Source organism: Rhamphochromis sp. 'chilingali', assembly GCF_963969265.1.
Source record: "Rhamphochromis sp. 'chilingali' genome assembly, chromosome: 2".
Taxonomy (NCBI): Eukaryota; Metazoa; Chordata; class Actinopteri; order Cichliformes; family Cichlidae; genus Rhamphochromis; species Rhamphochromis sp. 'chilingali'.
The window spans coordinates 49,666,078-49,683,938 of record NC_137930.1 but is presented as its reverse complement, the minus strand read 5'-3'; the positions used below and the strand labels follow the sequence as shown (position 1 = coordinate 49,683,938).

General features: G+C 40.0%; 1 protein-coding gene across 1 annotated transcript in view; it reads right to left on the bottom strand.

Moving 5' to 3' along the window:
- The window catches only part of peak1 (pseudopodium-enriched atypical kinase 1), a 102,337-nt gene that overhangs the window by 53,902 nt on the left and 30,574 nt on the right, over positions 1-17,861 (bottom strand). The window lies entirely within an intron of this gene.

The window sequence follows — 17,861 nt, the reverse complement described above, 5'->3', positions numbered from 1 at the left end:
TACACAACAACATGGCTCAGTGGAACACCACAGACAAGTCGCCACTTAAATCCTGAGCTTAGCGGCACAGTTGACGCCACACGGGCTGAGAAATTTGCAACTGACACTAAACACGCAGGTCAGTCCGGCTAGCAGATTCAGTCATGTGAACAGTCAGTATAAAGCATTGTATGGTCCCCGGTATCATCTTTACTCTTTCGTTCTGTCATCCGGCTCTATGTTGCCTATATTTCCATAACAACTATCCACAAGTTACTCTGCATCTTGAGCGACAGGGCTGACTGGTCTTGAGCAGATCCCCACAGTGAACAGCCAGTGCTATTCCCTATTTAGGTGAATGGTAACATAGTAAGTGAGCTAGAGCTAAAAAAAAAATTAAGAGTTCTCATATCAATCATGTAAGAAAACCCAACGGTATTTGTGTTTTTCCTCAAATGTTTTCACAGATCTTATTACAATGTCAAAGACACACCAAATAATTAGCGCAACCAGTGTACAAGCAATTACTGAAACCTGTCAGAACAGTTTTTGGTTACATTCACAGATCTTTCTTGTAAGATGTCTGCTACTGACTGGCCTTTAACCGTTGAATAAGTAACAAAAAGTATTTCTCAAGACTGCAGCTTGAAGAAAGGAAGGTCTGGAACTCTCAATATGACAGTTTCTGTGAAAAATCCTAATCTTTTCAGACTGGCTCCCTTTCAAAAGTTGTCTAAAAAGAATCGCTCAAGATAAACATGTGGATTTTATGAATAAAACCTCAGTGTTTAGAGATCATTATGCAGCTCAGCTGTTCTCCTGAAGATAATGACTGATTTTCTGCCATCAGCTGATGCTCAAAGAATTTCTGATCTGGTCTTCTTAAAGAGCATGGCAGCACTTGACACAGCAGAAAGAAAGAAAAAAAAAACCCTCCTTGTTGGCTAGCGCTCACTGAAAAGCACTGGCACAGCTCGAGATGGCTCAAGGCAAGACTTTGGGTGGGAGTTAAAATCACTGAAGTTTGGTTTTTTTGAGTCTGAAATCATTCTGTATGATTTTTTTACAAATAAAAATAAGTATTTAGACTGTTTTGCCCTGGATGTGCGCATATCAAGATGACCTCAAAACTGGAAGGCTCATCAGGTCAAAGACTACTAGATTTATTTCACAGTCCAGATCCAGCAAGCAGGAGAATGTGTTCATCATCAATTTCTCAATATTGTAGCAGTCCATGTGCAAACCATTACTCACGTCGATTATACGTGCAGTGTTTTAGCACATAACTATCAAAACGCAACTTGAGTATTTGTGGAAATCTCCACACACAGAAAAGGGTCACCCGGAACATTTCACTACTCTTTGTTCCCCCAAGTAAACTTTGTCTTCTGTAGTTTTATTCATCAAATGACTTGCAAATTGAGTAGAAAATATAGTTAATACAAAGCAAAGTTTATGACTGATTTTCTCCTTTAAGCTTTGGTGTCCCCAAATTGCTCATTTGGAGAAATTACAGGCTTGCAGACCTTTGGCATTCCAGCTGTCAATTCACCCCTGAGAAAGTTTCTCCTACACTTCCTGCAGCGCCTCCAGCCAGTTGGATTGGTTGGATGGGCTGTTCTAATGTACCATAGCATAGAGCTGTTCCCACAGCAGCTCAGCTAACGTCAAACTACAGGTCAGTGCTAGCAATTTTATTACAGGCATAATACCAGTTAACTGTTTCTTCTCTGAACAGTTTGTGTACAGTTTAAAGACACGCTGTGGGCCACAGTCCTGATGTAAGCTCCAACCAAAGGACATGGGAGTGTATTACAAAATGCCTTTGCTGTTTGAGGTCAGTTTAATCTCATACAAATTTCTCACGTTACCACCACCCAAAGTCAACACGTCAACATCACCATCACCACATTTTTTTTCTGTTTCTTTAATGTTTATAAATTCACCAGATAACAGGACATTGGACCCTTTTCTGCTTTTCACTCATCTCTATAATTTTCTTCCTAAAGTCTGAGATCCTTTGCTCAAACCATGGCTGTGGCTTGCCCTGAGCTGTGGATAGCTTTAGTTTTAGCCACTTTGCCTTTGTTAGCCTCTTAAAAATGAGTTATTTAGGTGTCGGTTTAGGTCTGTTGTTATAGGCTAAAGTAACCCCCCCCCCCCCCTAATAAAATTAGAAAAATTAAATTAAAGGGCAACAATTGGAGGTTATTTTAAAAATATTATAATGCCACCAGACAGTTACCCAGCCATGACAAACAACTGAACTTTTCTCTGGCAGGAAGCTGTAAATGATTTTGATGGAAAAGTATGCAGATGACAGTTATGCAAGAAGAAACATGGGCTGCTGGTGCTAGCACTGCTAAGGTTAGCTCCACACTCCAAACTAATCTGACACTGCATGCAATGCAATACATGATATGAAGAAATGCACATTTCAGCACCATTTAAAACACCTCTTGATTATTAAGGAACATTAATCATGTTCCTTAATAATCCTTAATAATAATCTTAAGCACACATGCAGTATTATTATGAGCAGTGTTTAATGTTCTTATTATACTGGCTTCAATTTGCAATACTTCTTTTTGATTCGTCCTGTTACTGGTGACAAAAGGAGTTTGACAGTAAATTTCCATCTTGTGCAGATAAAGTGCTTTCATGTTATAAAATAAAGGAAGCTTCCTCTGCTCAATCTTGACAGTCACATCATAACATTAGCCTTTAATTCACCTGCGAGCCAGATGAAAATTTTGAGGTTGAATAACTTGTAATGCAGAGTCACTGCCCATTAAAATATATGTAAAGATATAAAGAGTCTAGAACTGTGCACAGGGATGTGGACTGAATTATAAACAAAATTACATTTCTTTGGGGTCAGGCTGTGCAACATCAGCTAAGACACAGATTTCTTCCTTAATAGAAAGAAATCTGCTAGAGGAGGACTGTGATTATCCAATACACATAGAGCAAAAATAGTGACCAATAAACCACCAAACAAACATCAATCAGACAGAATTAGCATCATGACTCTCCTCCAAACACAGCTGAGCAAGTACTTTTATTCTTCACATTTGAGCAAACGGTTATTGAATCAGTCATTTCTCCACTTCAACAGAATGCTGGCTTTTTATTTAAAGTTTCATTAAAACTTCATTCATGCTAAAGAAAAAAACTTTTACTACGGATGCCACTCCCAAGCAGACAGCAGAGCACTCTGATAAATAAAGAGGAGGGGACCCAAGGAGCAAAAAGCTCATGCACTTTAATTTGAATTATTTAATTAATTACTGAAATTTGTTTGCGATCAGTATATTGGCACTAATATTAAAATCAATTTTACAAGATAAATTCAACACTCATACGGATCAGACAAAAAATATCAGGAAGCAGAACATTAACCTTAATTTTTGACTTGTAAAGCTTACGTTACATGAACAGAAAAATGTAAAGCAGAACAGCAATGAGACACTGAAACTGTCTCATTGTGCAACTAAGAAGGCTGCAGCTATTCCAGTGTATAAAGAGCTCTCATTAAAATGTGACCCAGCTTGTCCAAAGCCACACTTCCTTGCTTAATTAGAGGAAGAGTTTGGTCAAGCACCCAAACTCTCTTTTTTTCCAAAAGCTTGACACTCAAGACGGGAGACGGTAATGATGCGCACTCTGGCTCCCTGCCTTTACTTCATCTGATCTGTCCCTTTGCTCACCCTCCTCTGTGGATCACCCTGTCCATCTGTGTTTCTGAGCACATCAGCATGCTAGCAAGCCTCTGCCATTCTGAACAGACAGCAACAGTTGCTGAAGCCTTGGAGGATGTGAAGAGGAGAGAGTTGGGAGTGAACAACACCAACAACAAGAAAAACTGAGAACTACTTACAAAGCAGTGGTATTTATCCGGTCAGTGGATGAGCAGACGAGTGAGAGGGAGAGAGAGCTGCATAACTAATGGAGCAGAGATGAAGCCAGTGTATGAATGAGAGAGAAGGGAGGGACGCAGAGAGGAAAAGCTGGAGCGTAATGTGAGGAGCGAGGGAGGGAAGAGGTATGGGGGGGTTATGATGTGGGAGCCAAAACAGAACAGAAGAGAGGCAGAGAAAAGGAGACTGGTAGAGGAAAAAGAGAGGACACACATATGACAGTAAGAATGTAATCAGCTTGGCTTTTTACATTTAAAGAAGAGAAGGTGGAAAATAGAAAAAATGTGTAGGGTAAAAAAAAATGAAGAGGATGACAGCTAGAGGCAAGATAGACTTGGCCTTTCCCCCTTTTCTTTGAAGAAGTAATTCATATTCAGTCCCCAACGGTCCCGTTTTCCAGGCCAGCAAAGAACTCCTCATGTTGTTCAGGAAGATGATAAAAAAAAGGGAAGAAATTAGAGAATGAGGCTGAGCTGGATCCTTCCAGCAGAGTTGAATTCCCAAAGAGGCCTATCAAATTCATGATGCCTCTTAACCTTTACATTTTGCAGGCAGGGACAGAGTCGAGCAGCTGTCATCTTCCCCCCACATTGATATTGATTCCTTCATAGGCAACCTCTGGTCTGTTTTACAAATGTGATAGACGTTTCAGTAGCCAAACGGTTTGTATAGTGAATGAGTCTAGACTGTGAAAGTGATCTCCCCACTCTAAACAAGTACTATAAAATATTAAAAGACATGAACCAGTGAAGGAAATCAGTAACGCAGAAGAGTACGACTTTTCAGTGTCCTGAGAATTTGACGACCTCCAGTCGCCTCAGTTTCTATAAAATGTATTAATAGGTCAGTTAAATAAGCCATATTGAAACAAAATAACAACGAACAAAAAGAACTTAGGACAAAAAGTGAGGGAATCGGTGTTTGACTATTTCTTTAGTGTTTATTAGATTGGAGCCTGAAGAAACACTGGCAATTTATAGTTTATGTATTTAACAAACGCAAGCCTCAGCAGCATGTGGAAGAACCATACATAGCCACAACAGCCTGGCACCACCTCCTCATGCTGGTTACCAGCTTGGTCAACACACGATCACACTGCCTCCACCAAAAACTGTCACCCTATCAGTGCAGGAATGAGCATAATGGTCTCTGCGTCTTCTCTAAACTTTGATCCTATGATCCGGCTGCTGTAGGCAGAATCTGGACTCGTTGCTGAGCATAACTTCCCTTCATGTTTTTAGTTTGCCGACACCACCGCAAATGGGACTGACAGTGAAGGGCAGTTGTGGCAGATTCCTACATGCTGACAGGGTGAGGAAACTGTCCTTTTCTGATGTCTCATTCTTAGGACATGCACTTTGTCTGACAGGATCCTATATGGAACTTGGAGACGGTACTAGGACTTACGCCAACAAAACAACTTGGTTTGGCAGATAATCAGCTTGAAGTTTTCCTGTGGCACAGGCCCTGTCTAGATCATAGCATGACATGCCTGGAGCAGACACCAACTGACAGCTGTAGTACGGCCCATGCTCACAGGCACCTGATTAGCAGCACCTGGGGCACCAGGAGCTCAGAACAAGAGTCGGTAGCATAATAAGCTGTTTGGGATTGGCAGAGAAGATTTGGCAAGTTTTTCATGAGTGCTACCCACATACTCAACTCTGCTGCTCAACCCATAAATGCATTTTCGTTCCAAATATGGCACAATTTAAGGGGAAAAAAAGGCTTTGCAACAGGATAAGATTTATTTTCTTACCAAGTTTATATTTCATCGGTGGATTAGAGTACAGAGGTAGGACAGCAACTGTGTCTCAAGGTTTCAGAAGCCTACTAAAAATGTTCTGCCAAAGTATGAGCAACTTTTTTTTGTTATATTACTTGCAGTAAAACTATAGCAAAGTGTCTTCCTTACATTGACTAAAAATAAAATAACTTCTGATGATTCAAAGCTATGGATAATTATTCGAAGTCAAACTTGAAACCCATTTCCTCACAAGCAGTAGCCTTAAGTACATCAGGCCCTTTGGCAAAAACCTCAAACTTGATATATACATGACATACAATATCTGCATGCTTTTATTTGAAAATTCATTTCTAGGTCCAGAAAAGCGATTATCCACCCGACAGCTATGACAGGGGTGTCAAACTCATTTTAGTTTACAGGCTACATACAGTGCAATTCAATTTCAAGTGGGTTAAACCAGCACACCATTGCATAACATTTAAAAATAATATCTATATTTTTAAAGAAACTCTCTTTATAGTGTATAAAGCAGGTGATAAACAGTCTGAGAAGCTTTAAGAAAAATAAATGCTAAGAACATGTTTCAGTTTTTCTCACATTCAATCATAATAAAGAAAATCTGTCATAACTCAAAGAAATGCATCAGCATGGCTCCTCGGCCTAACAACGTTCCTCCAAAGTACCATGGCATGCCTTGAGTAATGGAAAACTGTAAAACTGAACATGTGTCAGACCTCTGGCTGATGAAATTAACCAATGCACCCACTGCAAAATACAGCGAAAAGCAAAAAAAAATTATGCCTCAATTTTCTCCAATTATTCAACTTTGCAAGGCCATAACCACTGACCCCGCCTCAGCGCAGTGAACTCCCCTAAATCTTCAAGTAATACACAAAATGTCTACTCAATCAGCAAAAAGCAAACACCCACGCTAAGATCATGTTACCACTGGTTTCTCTTTAGGGGTTGTGACAAGGTAACCAGTTGCTTTTACTTCAACGTTCCTTGCCAAGTCAAATATTGTCAAAAGAATGGGAAGTCTTCAGCACGGCCATCAACACGTCAGCGACTCAAGAGTCCCAACCCATCAGTATATTCCATCGCCCAAATCCCTAGTTTGCAGTGCTGCCTCCACAGTAACTCATTTTTGTGAGACTTGCAAGACAGTTTAAATAAAATGGACGCTATGACTGTTTTAAAAGCAAAAACAGCTGAGAATTCTGACTGAACGTTCCTCACCATTTATATGATGTTTGTAAGAGAGACAGTTTCCTACCAGCTTTTTCCAGTGTTTAGTCTCAATGGCACAGCGCTACTAATTTAGCTTAAAGAGGCCATTTCCTATTGACCACAAAAGGTACTCTGCATGCAGATGTCAGTGCAGTTGGCAGCTGATGTGGTGAGGTCTACAGGGACCCATCATCTGTGCTCACATCTGGACCTTATGCCTTTTATATTCAAGGGCCAGGGTGAATTTTTAGATCAATCTAAGGACCAACAAGGGCATTGTTCGTAAAGAGAGACAAAAACTGGAACGTATTTTATGAAATTAGAACAGCTGTAGACATTTTTACAATGGGTTACAGTGTGGATAGGATTTAAGCTGTCACTGAAATATGTACTTTATGGCATGCACTTTATCATGAGATTAATAATCCGTAAATATTAAAACTGAAAGTGGAAAGGAGGAAACCCAAGTAAAACTCAGCCTTGGCAATTCTTAGGCTTTATTTCAAAGGTTGATCGCTGAAGTAATGGTGTGCAGAGAAGGCAAATAAAAAACAAAATGATAAAGCCAGGAATGGAGCCAGTAGGACAGAAGATTATAAATGAAATTGAGCCACAGAGTTGTCAGTAATTAACCACTCTCACAAAAAAAGAAGAAAAAAAGGAGAAAAAAAAAATCTGAATCGAGCAGGAGGCCTTTGAAGCCTTTAAGGTCACTGACGCTCCTCTATCTCATGCATTAGATTAAATATATCTCTAAGAAAGTATTGCTGATCTAAGAACTAAAATATGGCTAAGATAACACTTGGTGATATATATATTTTTTCCAATTGCTCTTCATTGTAGCCGATAACGGCACTCATTATCCCTTGAAAGCCTACTAGGAGTAACTTTTGAAGGTTTTTTCTGAACGTGTTCAAACACAGAGTGCTTCTATCACATTTCAGGCCTGTTTATTAAATAAAATGACTGAGTTTCCATCAGAAGTTGTCTTTGGCCATTTTATCATTATAGGTACAAGGGGGGTCATCAAATGTCATCCTGACGAATGCTTGTTCGATTAATACTTGTAAGGGAATCTGACCTGCCTTTACTGTATAAAGCTTCCAATAACCTCCTTTTTTCCTTTTCTTTCAAATGTTACAGAAACTAAAACAACAAAGTTCTAATATGCTGGATTTTTTTGTTTCTATATTTTAAAGCAGATGTACTCCCAAGTTCAGAATATCGAGTGACTCTTGAATCTAACTGTTATACTCTAAAATACTTTATAGTATAAGTTTTAAGGAACACCTCATTTCTTTACATTTTCCTTCCGAGGAGCCAGACTTTGTCATTTGCTAAAGTGCTTCTGAGCAATAGTTCTCGAGGCTTTCTGAAAGTCTATTTTTCTTTGGACATTGACTGCTTCTTCTCTCTTTTTCCATGTTTTTTTTTTTTAAATATTTTGAGCAACTTAACTTTACCCTATGAATCATTCAAACATAAAAAAAGGCACCTTATTCTCAGGATGAAACCAGTGTTGTCTCTATGTATAACAGGCAACTCGGTAATGAACCATTTTTAAATGGCATCTTTAGGCACTTTGTTTCTAGCAGGTAGCAGTTACTAGCATTGTGGGATCATCTCGACAGGGAGCCGCACAAGCGGGAGCCAACATCCAAAGAAGAGCTCTGGGATATCCTTCAAGAAGTCTGAAAAACTTTTCCTGAAGACTACCTTTAGAAACTACAAGAAAGCTTGTCAAAGAGAGTTTGGACTGTATTGAAGTATAAGGGTGGTTCTACCAAATATTGATTTTCCAACATGTTTGAATTGTACAAAGTCTGTTTCACCTTATATGCTGCATTTCCATTTTTGTTTGCACGTTTCAGTAAATCCTGTTTTCATATTGAAATATTAAGAAAGAAGGAGTGGTTCAAGACTTTTGCAAAGTCCTGTAAACCAGCCTGTGAGCATATTTGATGTTAAACGGTTTCCAAGAAAAATGCCTGTGGTTAGACACCATTATATGTATGGCCAACCTGCCATTAAGGTTTACCGCCTTTCATATGCGAACATTGTGTTTGTATGTGAGGAGCTGCTACTTGCATAAATATTGCTGTCATGTGTGTATTCACACGCAAACACCGTCCTTCCCTAACAGCTGTTTTTCATCACCACCCTCGCAAGTTTGCACATCTCCCGCTTCGTCATCCTCATATATCTTCATGTTTGTGTGCGTTTATCAGAGAGACTGAAGGGGGGGGGCAAAACTGGATCATCCATCGCTCTGTCCTTCACCATCAGCTGCCCAGTTTCCAGACGGAAAGACTCAAGCGATCACAGATTTGTCACTATAATGACTTCATTTTTACATGTTGTGTTGCAGCAATAAAAGAGGTGATGGATGTGAGCCATGACACATTCTTTTTCTCAATGACAACTTACCCACCACCTGAATAAATCAGTTTTTTTTTTATTGAGTTGTTGGATCATAAAGTCTATTTTAACAGCACAGTGAATAACAAGGTTTAGCTATCAATCAATAATTTCAGGGAAAAAAGAGGGAGGGGCTAAGGCATGGCTTGGCTCTGTTAGTTATGTGTACATGTTTCTCTTGAGCGTATAGAAGAAAGGGTGGACTGAATCTCATAATCTCTCTTATTTATTTTTTTTGGCAATTTCTGACATTCCAGAGTCATGATTTGATGGGATTTGGTGAGGCAGTGATGTATTCCCAGGTCTGCTGAAAATTCACATCTCCATCCAATGGAGTGTGAGATGCTGTTATAGATTAGTGTGTCCCACTGCATTACAGTCTCGTCAATCAACAGTGGCAGCAAGGGGAATCTGTGGGGGTACCCACTCTGTGAATAACAGGTTCAGCTCTTTGTCTTATTGTGGTGTATTTCACCAAAGAATTCCTGTATAAAATAATTCTGTCTCAGTAAAAACATGAAGCCCTTTAGTTTTTTTTTCAGTCATGGCCCCAGTAAAGGTTTGAGGAATACTAAAAAATATATAAAAGGGGGGCCAGAGTCGACTTCCTCTACTGAGAAGGCTAGAACCTTCAACCCCAGCAGGATCATGTTGCATATGATGTATTACTCCGTGGAGACGAGTGTGGCCTTTCATGCAGCTGTGTGCTCAGACAGGGGGCCATAAGTATTTGATGCCAACAGACTTTAACACATCAGGAAGGCTGGTTCTTTTCTTGGAGCTTAACTAGAGACTCTGGTGGATGTGTCTGAGGGGAGTATACTCAAGAGACTTCTCAGCATCAGGCACAATTCCTCTCATCCTATTCATGGCTCCCTGGTAAGACACAATGAACACGAGGAAAAAGACTCATCACCCTAACACTACAGGAGATGTTTTCTCCCTGTGGCTAACAGGCTCTATAATCCCTCCAATTTCTGTAGGGGGGGACTTTATAATATAACATCAAGACAGAACTAGCACTACTTTCTTGTAGTACTATAGACAAAAAAAAAAAAGCCCAGCAGTCTTGTAGTTTATAGTATTTTAACCATCTTTTTTATTATTATTTAAAGTATCAGATTAATTGTACTCTATCCTTGCACTGAGCATGATATGGCACAGGAACTACACGCTGAAGTGATGTTATAAGATACAAATGAATATCAACAGTCTGGTATGAATTGCAGTAACTATGGAGGAATGGAAAAATGTTCCAACCCCAGTAGAGCGAGAAGGACGAAGAAACAGTTGAGCTTCTTGGCTTGCTCTCACCCCCTGTGCTTTCCTTTCTCACTGCTGCCAGTAGGCCAGTAGGGATCTTCATTCCAGTTCTGTTCTGAGCCCATCCAGAGCCACTCCAGATAGGGAACCAGCCCAGGAGGCAAACATCTTCCAACAATGATGGACGGCGTGGATGAGATAAAGCAAGGCCACTAAGAATTCATCCAAAAACAACATGAGCGATAGGAGAATATGTATGGTATGGAGGGCGCATTTAAGCATCAGCAACAGTATTCTTTTTTCTACACTGTATGTGAAAACAGGAAAAATATGTTTCAAGTTCCACAGCTGTTTATCTGTGGCAGGAATGTCACCCTTTGGCATAGGATCACGTCAGATGACGTCTTTGAGCCGTTCTCTGCTTTTTCATAATCGCTGAAAATGTCTGCGAAAGGAAAACGCAGGGCTGAAACTCCGATCCCTGAAAACATTCCCAGCCTCACCCACCCCCTCCCGAAACCCCCGTATGTGCCTATCAGTTTGCAACATTCTTTGCTTTTCCATTCTGCTTTTCTTCTTCAGCTCCATGGATAATAATTATTAACAGGATCAAAGCATATGAAAGGGCTTCTGCATCAGAGAGGTTGAGCTTGGGGAGCTGGGTGACTAAAAGCGATAGCAGCAAAGTACTGAATTGTTTTTGCCACTATATGCAACCCTGAAAGATTTCACTAATACTTGTTTAAGTCAGAAATGGTTTAGATTTTTCTAAGGAAAATCAATTCATACTTGTGCTTAGATTCTCATGATTTGTATTACCACACCATGTCTCATATAACCTTTCTCAGTTTTTCTGAACTGAGAAAATTATTATATTGCATTACATTTCATATATGCCACTAGTACATCATTTTTGAGGTAATTCAACTCCACACAAGCCACTGTACAGTAGTACTGAAAAGTAGTAAGAGTACTGAAAATTAATTGAAATGAATATTTCACATGGCCATTGGCGACAAAACCCACTGAATCCCTCGTGCTTTAAGGGGGAAGGACAGTGTTAGAAGGCAACAACTACAGATTAGCTCAGATGACACATTTCCCTGAGCAAGAGGAAGGCATCGTGTCATAAAATATTCAAGACGGGGATATTTGATAGCCTAACCTGAGTACAGAACATAAAGCTCTAAGAGTGATTAAATGGTGCAATACCAATCTGTGACCATAAAGTCAGAGTTTAAGTACGCATAAATGGGAAACAGCTTAAAACCCCATTATCTTTCAAGGAAACAATGAGAGCCTATGAGAAAAGGAGGGGGAATCCAAAGGGTACAGAGTAACTTTGAAAAGATTAAGCTAGAGGAGAGATTGTCTCAAAAATATAAATTCAATATTGTCTTAATGCATGCTTAATCATCCAGGTAAGGAAATCCCCAAAAGTTGATTCTGTTCATCTGGACGCAGCGTTTTCAGTGGGAGAAACGTTTCGTCACTCATCCAAGTTCTTCTTCAGTCTCAGCTGACTGCAGGTTTCCCCAACCTTATGAACAGTACCTTGACACAATTACTGAAACTAACACCACTGACGAACAACATGCTGTGAGGTCAGTTTCTTGATCATTAATATGCTAATTGTCAGTGCATTGATCAACAACCACTGTTCATTGATCAAGACCATTGGCCATGAGTAGCATTAACAGAGAGATTGGAAATGGCAACACTAACAGCATTATAAGATATTGAAAGATTTAAACTTAGGCCCTCTCTGCAATTCAGAGATGGTCTCTGTACGCTGTTAAGTTCAAGAAGGATTGGCGTGATTTATACATCGGCGAAACCAAACAACCTTGGGTAATCGGATGGCACAACTCAGAAGAGCTAACTCGTCAGGCCAGGACTCTGCAGTCTATTTACACCTACAGGCCAGTGGACAGTCTTTCAATGATGACGATGTACACATCCTGGACAGGGAGGAACGCTGGTTTGAGCGCGGAGTCAAGGAGGCAATTTACGTGAAAAGGTAAGACAATTTCTGAAGTCTTGGATGAGTGATGAAAAATTTCTCCCACTGAAAACGCTACGTCCAGATGACCAGAATCAACTTTTTGGTAAATTGAATATTAAGCATTTTCTGAAGCTTGTCTCCTCTGTCATATTACCATTGTTTACTGGAATTTGATCAATTATCTGGTTAGAAAAAATCTATACCCTCCTCTCTCACGGAATACAATACAGAATCTGCCAAATGCAATCCAATAAACATGGAAACAGTCTATCATGTCACTGCACATTCTGCAAAACACCCAAAAGTAAGTCTTGAGTGAAGGTTTATTCACATTTTATTTAGTATATTTTTATCTCCATGTCTGGTTATAATTCACTTTCCAAAATAGTGCAGGATAAAACATTTTCCAAATCTGCGAGGTGAAGTCTGTCTGCTATTCAAGATCTCATCTGTTCTGTGTGGAAAGAAACTTGTGAAGTGTGTTAGAGCTGACTCTCAATCAAAGAGTCAGCTCAACTGCTAGAAACAGAATAGCATTAGAAATGGATATTAGCACTGATCTCCCAATCTGATTTAATATGCATTTAAAAAGTGCAGAATCCGTACAATCCAATGCAATTCAATTACATAAAATAAATGACAATAAATAACAATGTTGCATAAAGTATTTACATGTAGAATCAATTTCTTCCACAGGTGACAACGTTCACTAAACTTCCACAGCCATATATCTTAAAGACAGAAGTAATATCTTTCAATCAAAGACACACTGATCAGTGACCAGAGCCTTTTTTTTTCTGGTGTATCTCTCAACAGTAATTGCGATATCTGGACCGGCTGTGAGAAAGCGAATCATCTTGGACCAAGACAATTATAGTCAGGTAGTAGATACAAGTCTACCCATCAAGACTGACTCGTGAAAAAACAAACTGAAAAAGTGACGGAGAATTAGGCACCCAGGAAAATGAAAGCAAGTGGCCTGGTCTGATAAAGCACTATGTGGAAGGTGGGTATACATTTGCATAGCTTAGGCTGGGAAAAGATCACATCGTTATTCACTGTGGGGAAAAAGGCAAGTCGGTGACACGCTTAGAAATATATTTTTACCTTAGTTCATGGCATTCATGTGGATTTTACTTTACCGTGCAGGATCTTACATTTTTGGACATCACATACAGTACACTCCTTTTATGGCACCAGCATTACCTGATTGCAGCAGCAACCTCTTTTAGCAAGATAATACACCCCGTCACACCATAAAAACTGTTCACAAAGGGCTGGAGGAGCATGACAAAAAGTGCAAAGTGTTGACTTCACCTTAAAAGTCCCCTGATCATTGACATCTGCGGGATAGGTTTGAATAACAAGTCAAATCCATGCAGAATCCACCTTGCAAACTTCAGGACTTGTAGCATCTGCTGCTAATGACTTGGTACAAGATAATGGACAAAGAGAGACAGAGACGGACCTACAAAATACAAGGATGGTAGGCCTATTGTTGTGACAATAACAGAGGCTTTGAAACCCATGTTATCATCATAGTCATGTGACATTATTCAGTGTTACAAAAAGCCAGCAACATGCTGTCACAAAAAAAACCAGCACATGCTTTGTTGTCTGTACTTGCTGACAAGCCCATACTAAAGATGCACATGCACAGAGTATTGTTATTCACAAAAAACTTCAGAACAGAAAAGTGTAAACGAGCTGTCATTATCTGAAGTCAAACCCTCCTGATTTGTTTAGATCTCCCTCCCACAGAATTTCTAATTTCTGCGCATTAGTAAAACACTTTGTTTTCCTACATGCCGTTACTTTTCAGAGAAATCAGTCACTGGAAATGCATCCTTCTTCTCAACTTCCACAACAAGGGCACATTTCACACTGATACTAACACTCAAAGCAACAACAGTCGGGAGAGGTGAACGAGAGGAAGAGGGGAGGGAGGGATAACAGGAAAGGGGAAGAATAGGTCATGATTGTTAAGTGCAGAATAATGCTCTCTGCAGAGCAGGCTCATGTTGGCTTCCTGCTCTAGCTGATTGCAGCAGGTCTCTGAGGACCTGTGTTAGACCAAATACGTGATAAGAACTTCTGAAGGGCCCACTAAGACAGACAAACACACACATGGAGCAAGAGACTCAAAAAAGGCAGACAGACATAGGGCAGAAAGCTAATCGACATAAAAATTAGAAAAATACAAAGAAATGGCAAACGGAGGAATGAAGAAACGAGGGGGGAATAGTAAAACATAGCACAGTACAGTGCAGACATTTAAGAACAGGAGCCTTGTTTTATATTATTTAGCCTGTATTGCACCATGTGTCTTCTTCAATTTCCTAATTACACATAGTCTTCCCTCTGGAACTTGAGGATGGGTGGCAGTGAACCTCCATAGTTTCATTGCAAGGCTTTGTTAGGTACACCTTGCTGCTTCTGAGCTATTTCAGAAGTGTCTTAATTCTTTGCGGCACAGACTCAACAACGTGCTGGAAGCATTCCTCAGAGATTTTGATACCATTTGACACGATAGCATCACACAGTTGCTGCAGATTTCCTGGCTGCACGTCCATCAGGCGAATCTCCCGTTCCACCACATCCTGGATATTTTTTTTTTTGTTTTTGACCATTCTCTGTGAACCCTAGAGATGGGTCTGTGGGAAAATCCCAGAAGATCAGCAGTTTCTGAAATACTTAGACCAGCCCGTCTGGAACCAACAATGAAAAAAAAAAGAAAACAAAAAAAACCCAAACCTGAAAATGTCCCCTAATTCTCTTTTCTTGCCCATTCTGATGCTCGGTTTAAACTTCAGCAGATCATCTTGACCATGCCTAAATGCACTGAGTTACAGTCATGTGATTGGCTAATTTTTTACTTGAGTTAACAAGCAGTTGAACAGATGTACTGAAAGTGGAACTGTTATATGCGCCATAAAAGACATATTGTCCTAGATGTGCAGATCTTCGGCCTCTATTATAAAACTGGTTGTAGGATCCATATTAAAGTAACACATGGCAAAAAGAAAATGAAATCTGCATCAATAAACTACTCAATGCTAATTTTGTGATGGTTTAGCAAATTGCACCCGGCACACCTGCACAACTGACCGTAAATGCTCAATTCAAACTCCTCAGAAGTGCTGGAGTGCATATTTTCCCAGTAGGAGAAAAGAAAATTCCACTTTAATTCCACCATGCAGTGCATTGGTGTTTCACTTTTAGGTGGCTAGAAAAGGCAGAGTCACCACAACACACCTGTAGCCTCTGAAAAATGCCATGTTCTGTCAAAAGTTCTTCTAAAAACTGCTTCAAATTACAGTGAGAGAAATATTCATATTCACGAAAGTTACCACTAACGACTATTATTTATTACTCTTAAGAAACTGAAACAGATTGACTAACATCACAGTATCAGTTTGTGTTTGATCAAAAATGATTCGGGACATTTAAGTTTCATAACTGGAGAAAGGTAAGCCAGACTTCCCTCATGTCATCATTTGGCCAGACTTCCTCCTCTGAGTGTCTGGAAATGTGGGGTTGAGACAACACTTTCACAATAGTCAAATATTCATCCATCCATTCTCTTCCGCTTATGCTTATCAGGGTCGTGGGGGGTGCTTGAGCCTATCCCAGCTACCACTGGGCAGGAGGGCAGGATGCAGCCTGGACAGGTTGCCAATCTGACGCAGGGCTAACACAGAGACTCAGACAACCATTTGCACTCACATTCACACCTATGGGCAATTTAGAATCACCGGTTCCACAATAGTCAAATAATGAATCACAAAAATAAATGTTTAAGATTAGAGCGGGTCTGCTAAAACAGAGAGGTAATTGTGGAGATGCAAATGTTCCAAAGCACAAACAAACTCAAACTAATCTTGCTGAAAAGTGCCAAGTTTGCAGTGTGAGTTTAATAAATGGAGTAATGCATAATCTCTGCTATCACTCGGAATTCTTCATGCCATAAAAACTCAGTCTGCCTGTGACATTTAAACAGGAATGGATATTTATTCCATAAAAGGGAGAAGGACGACAGCTGAGGTGAAAAGCACTGAGAAGGCGCGTCATTATGTCACTTTCTGAATGCTCATTAAAAAGTCACATGGCTGCCTTCAAGCAGAATACTTCACCCTTATGATGAGCGCTAGAAATGTGATGACTGAGCCCTCACAAGAAGCAGCAAGACATCAAAATCCATCAGTGCTGCTTCCAATGCATAGAAATGAAGTCATTATAAGAGTGAGCAAAGGCAAGCCCTGCTGTGTTTTTATAGCCCTGTGCTGTTCACTTCTATTTTTAGGATGTCAGGCCCAAATTAGCTCTTTGAAGTGTAATTCGTAACGCTCACAAGGTACCAAATAACGAGACAAGTAAGTAGTAGTTATGCTGCTGATCAGCAAGAGCAGGATCATGAATTTGAGCCGTGCTGTAGGCAAACAGAGTAAAAGAAAATCGCATTACATGTGTTTACGTCAAGACGATAGACAGGCTAGCTAAGAACGCTGTCTTCTCATTCATTTTTAGTATTACATTAGTATACAAAGGATAAGCACTTTAAAAATACTGCCTCAGATCATTATATTATCCAACTTATAAGTCTAAAGTTGGATAAGTTGCAAACAACTTATACCACTACCTTTGTTAGAACATTGCTAAAGCCCCTGTATATGCTCATTCTGAGCCTGGAGTGATGCACTCTGATGCTGCTCACACATGAATGCCAGTCTGCAGAGAAAATATTTCAACTCTACCAGCCTTGCATTCCATCAACAGCTGAGCTTGTAAGAAACATGCAGCAACAGGACGCCACAGCCTGAACCACGGATCAGGCGATGAAGGCTTTAAAAGCCAGATCACATTGCAACCTGACAGGTTTTTGGTGGGGGGATTCATAACAACGCCGCCGTGGACTGCGGTAAATTTTTACCCATTTAAAAGTCATGATGAGCTTAAGAGCTGTCATATGACCATAATCGTTTGAAATTGACTCTTTAATAGGTGAGTCACACTTCTAGACGCTGCATTGGCACTTTACTCCTGACAAAAATGTGAGAAAATACAGCAAAGCGCTACAAGCCACAGATACTAAGTCAAATGCGTATCTGCGTGAAGAAAACAAAGCTGGCGAGTGAGCTGCTGCTTCTACATTTAGCACAGAACTGCGACTAATGATCCTTGAACTGAATTAATGAGGAAATTAGGCATGCCCCATGCACCACGATATCTCTCAAATATAAGCCCGCCGCTATTTTTGATGTTAGTTTTCCATTTAGTCTTCCTTGTTAAACCCTCAAAA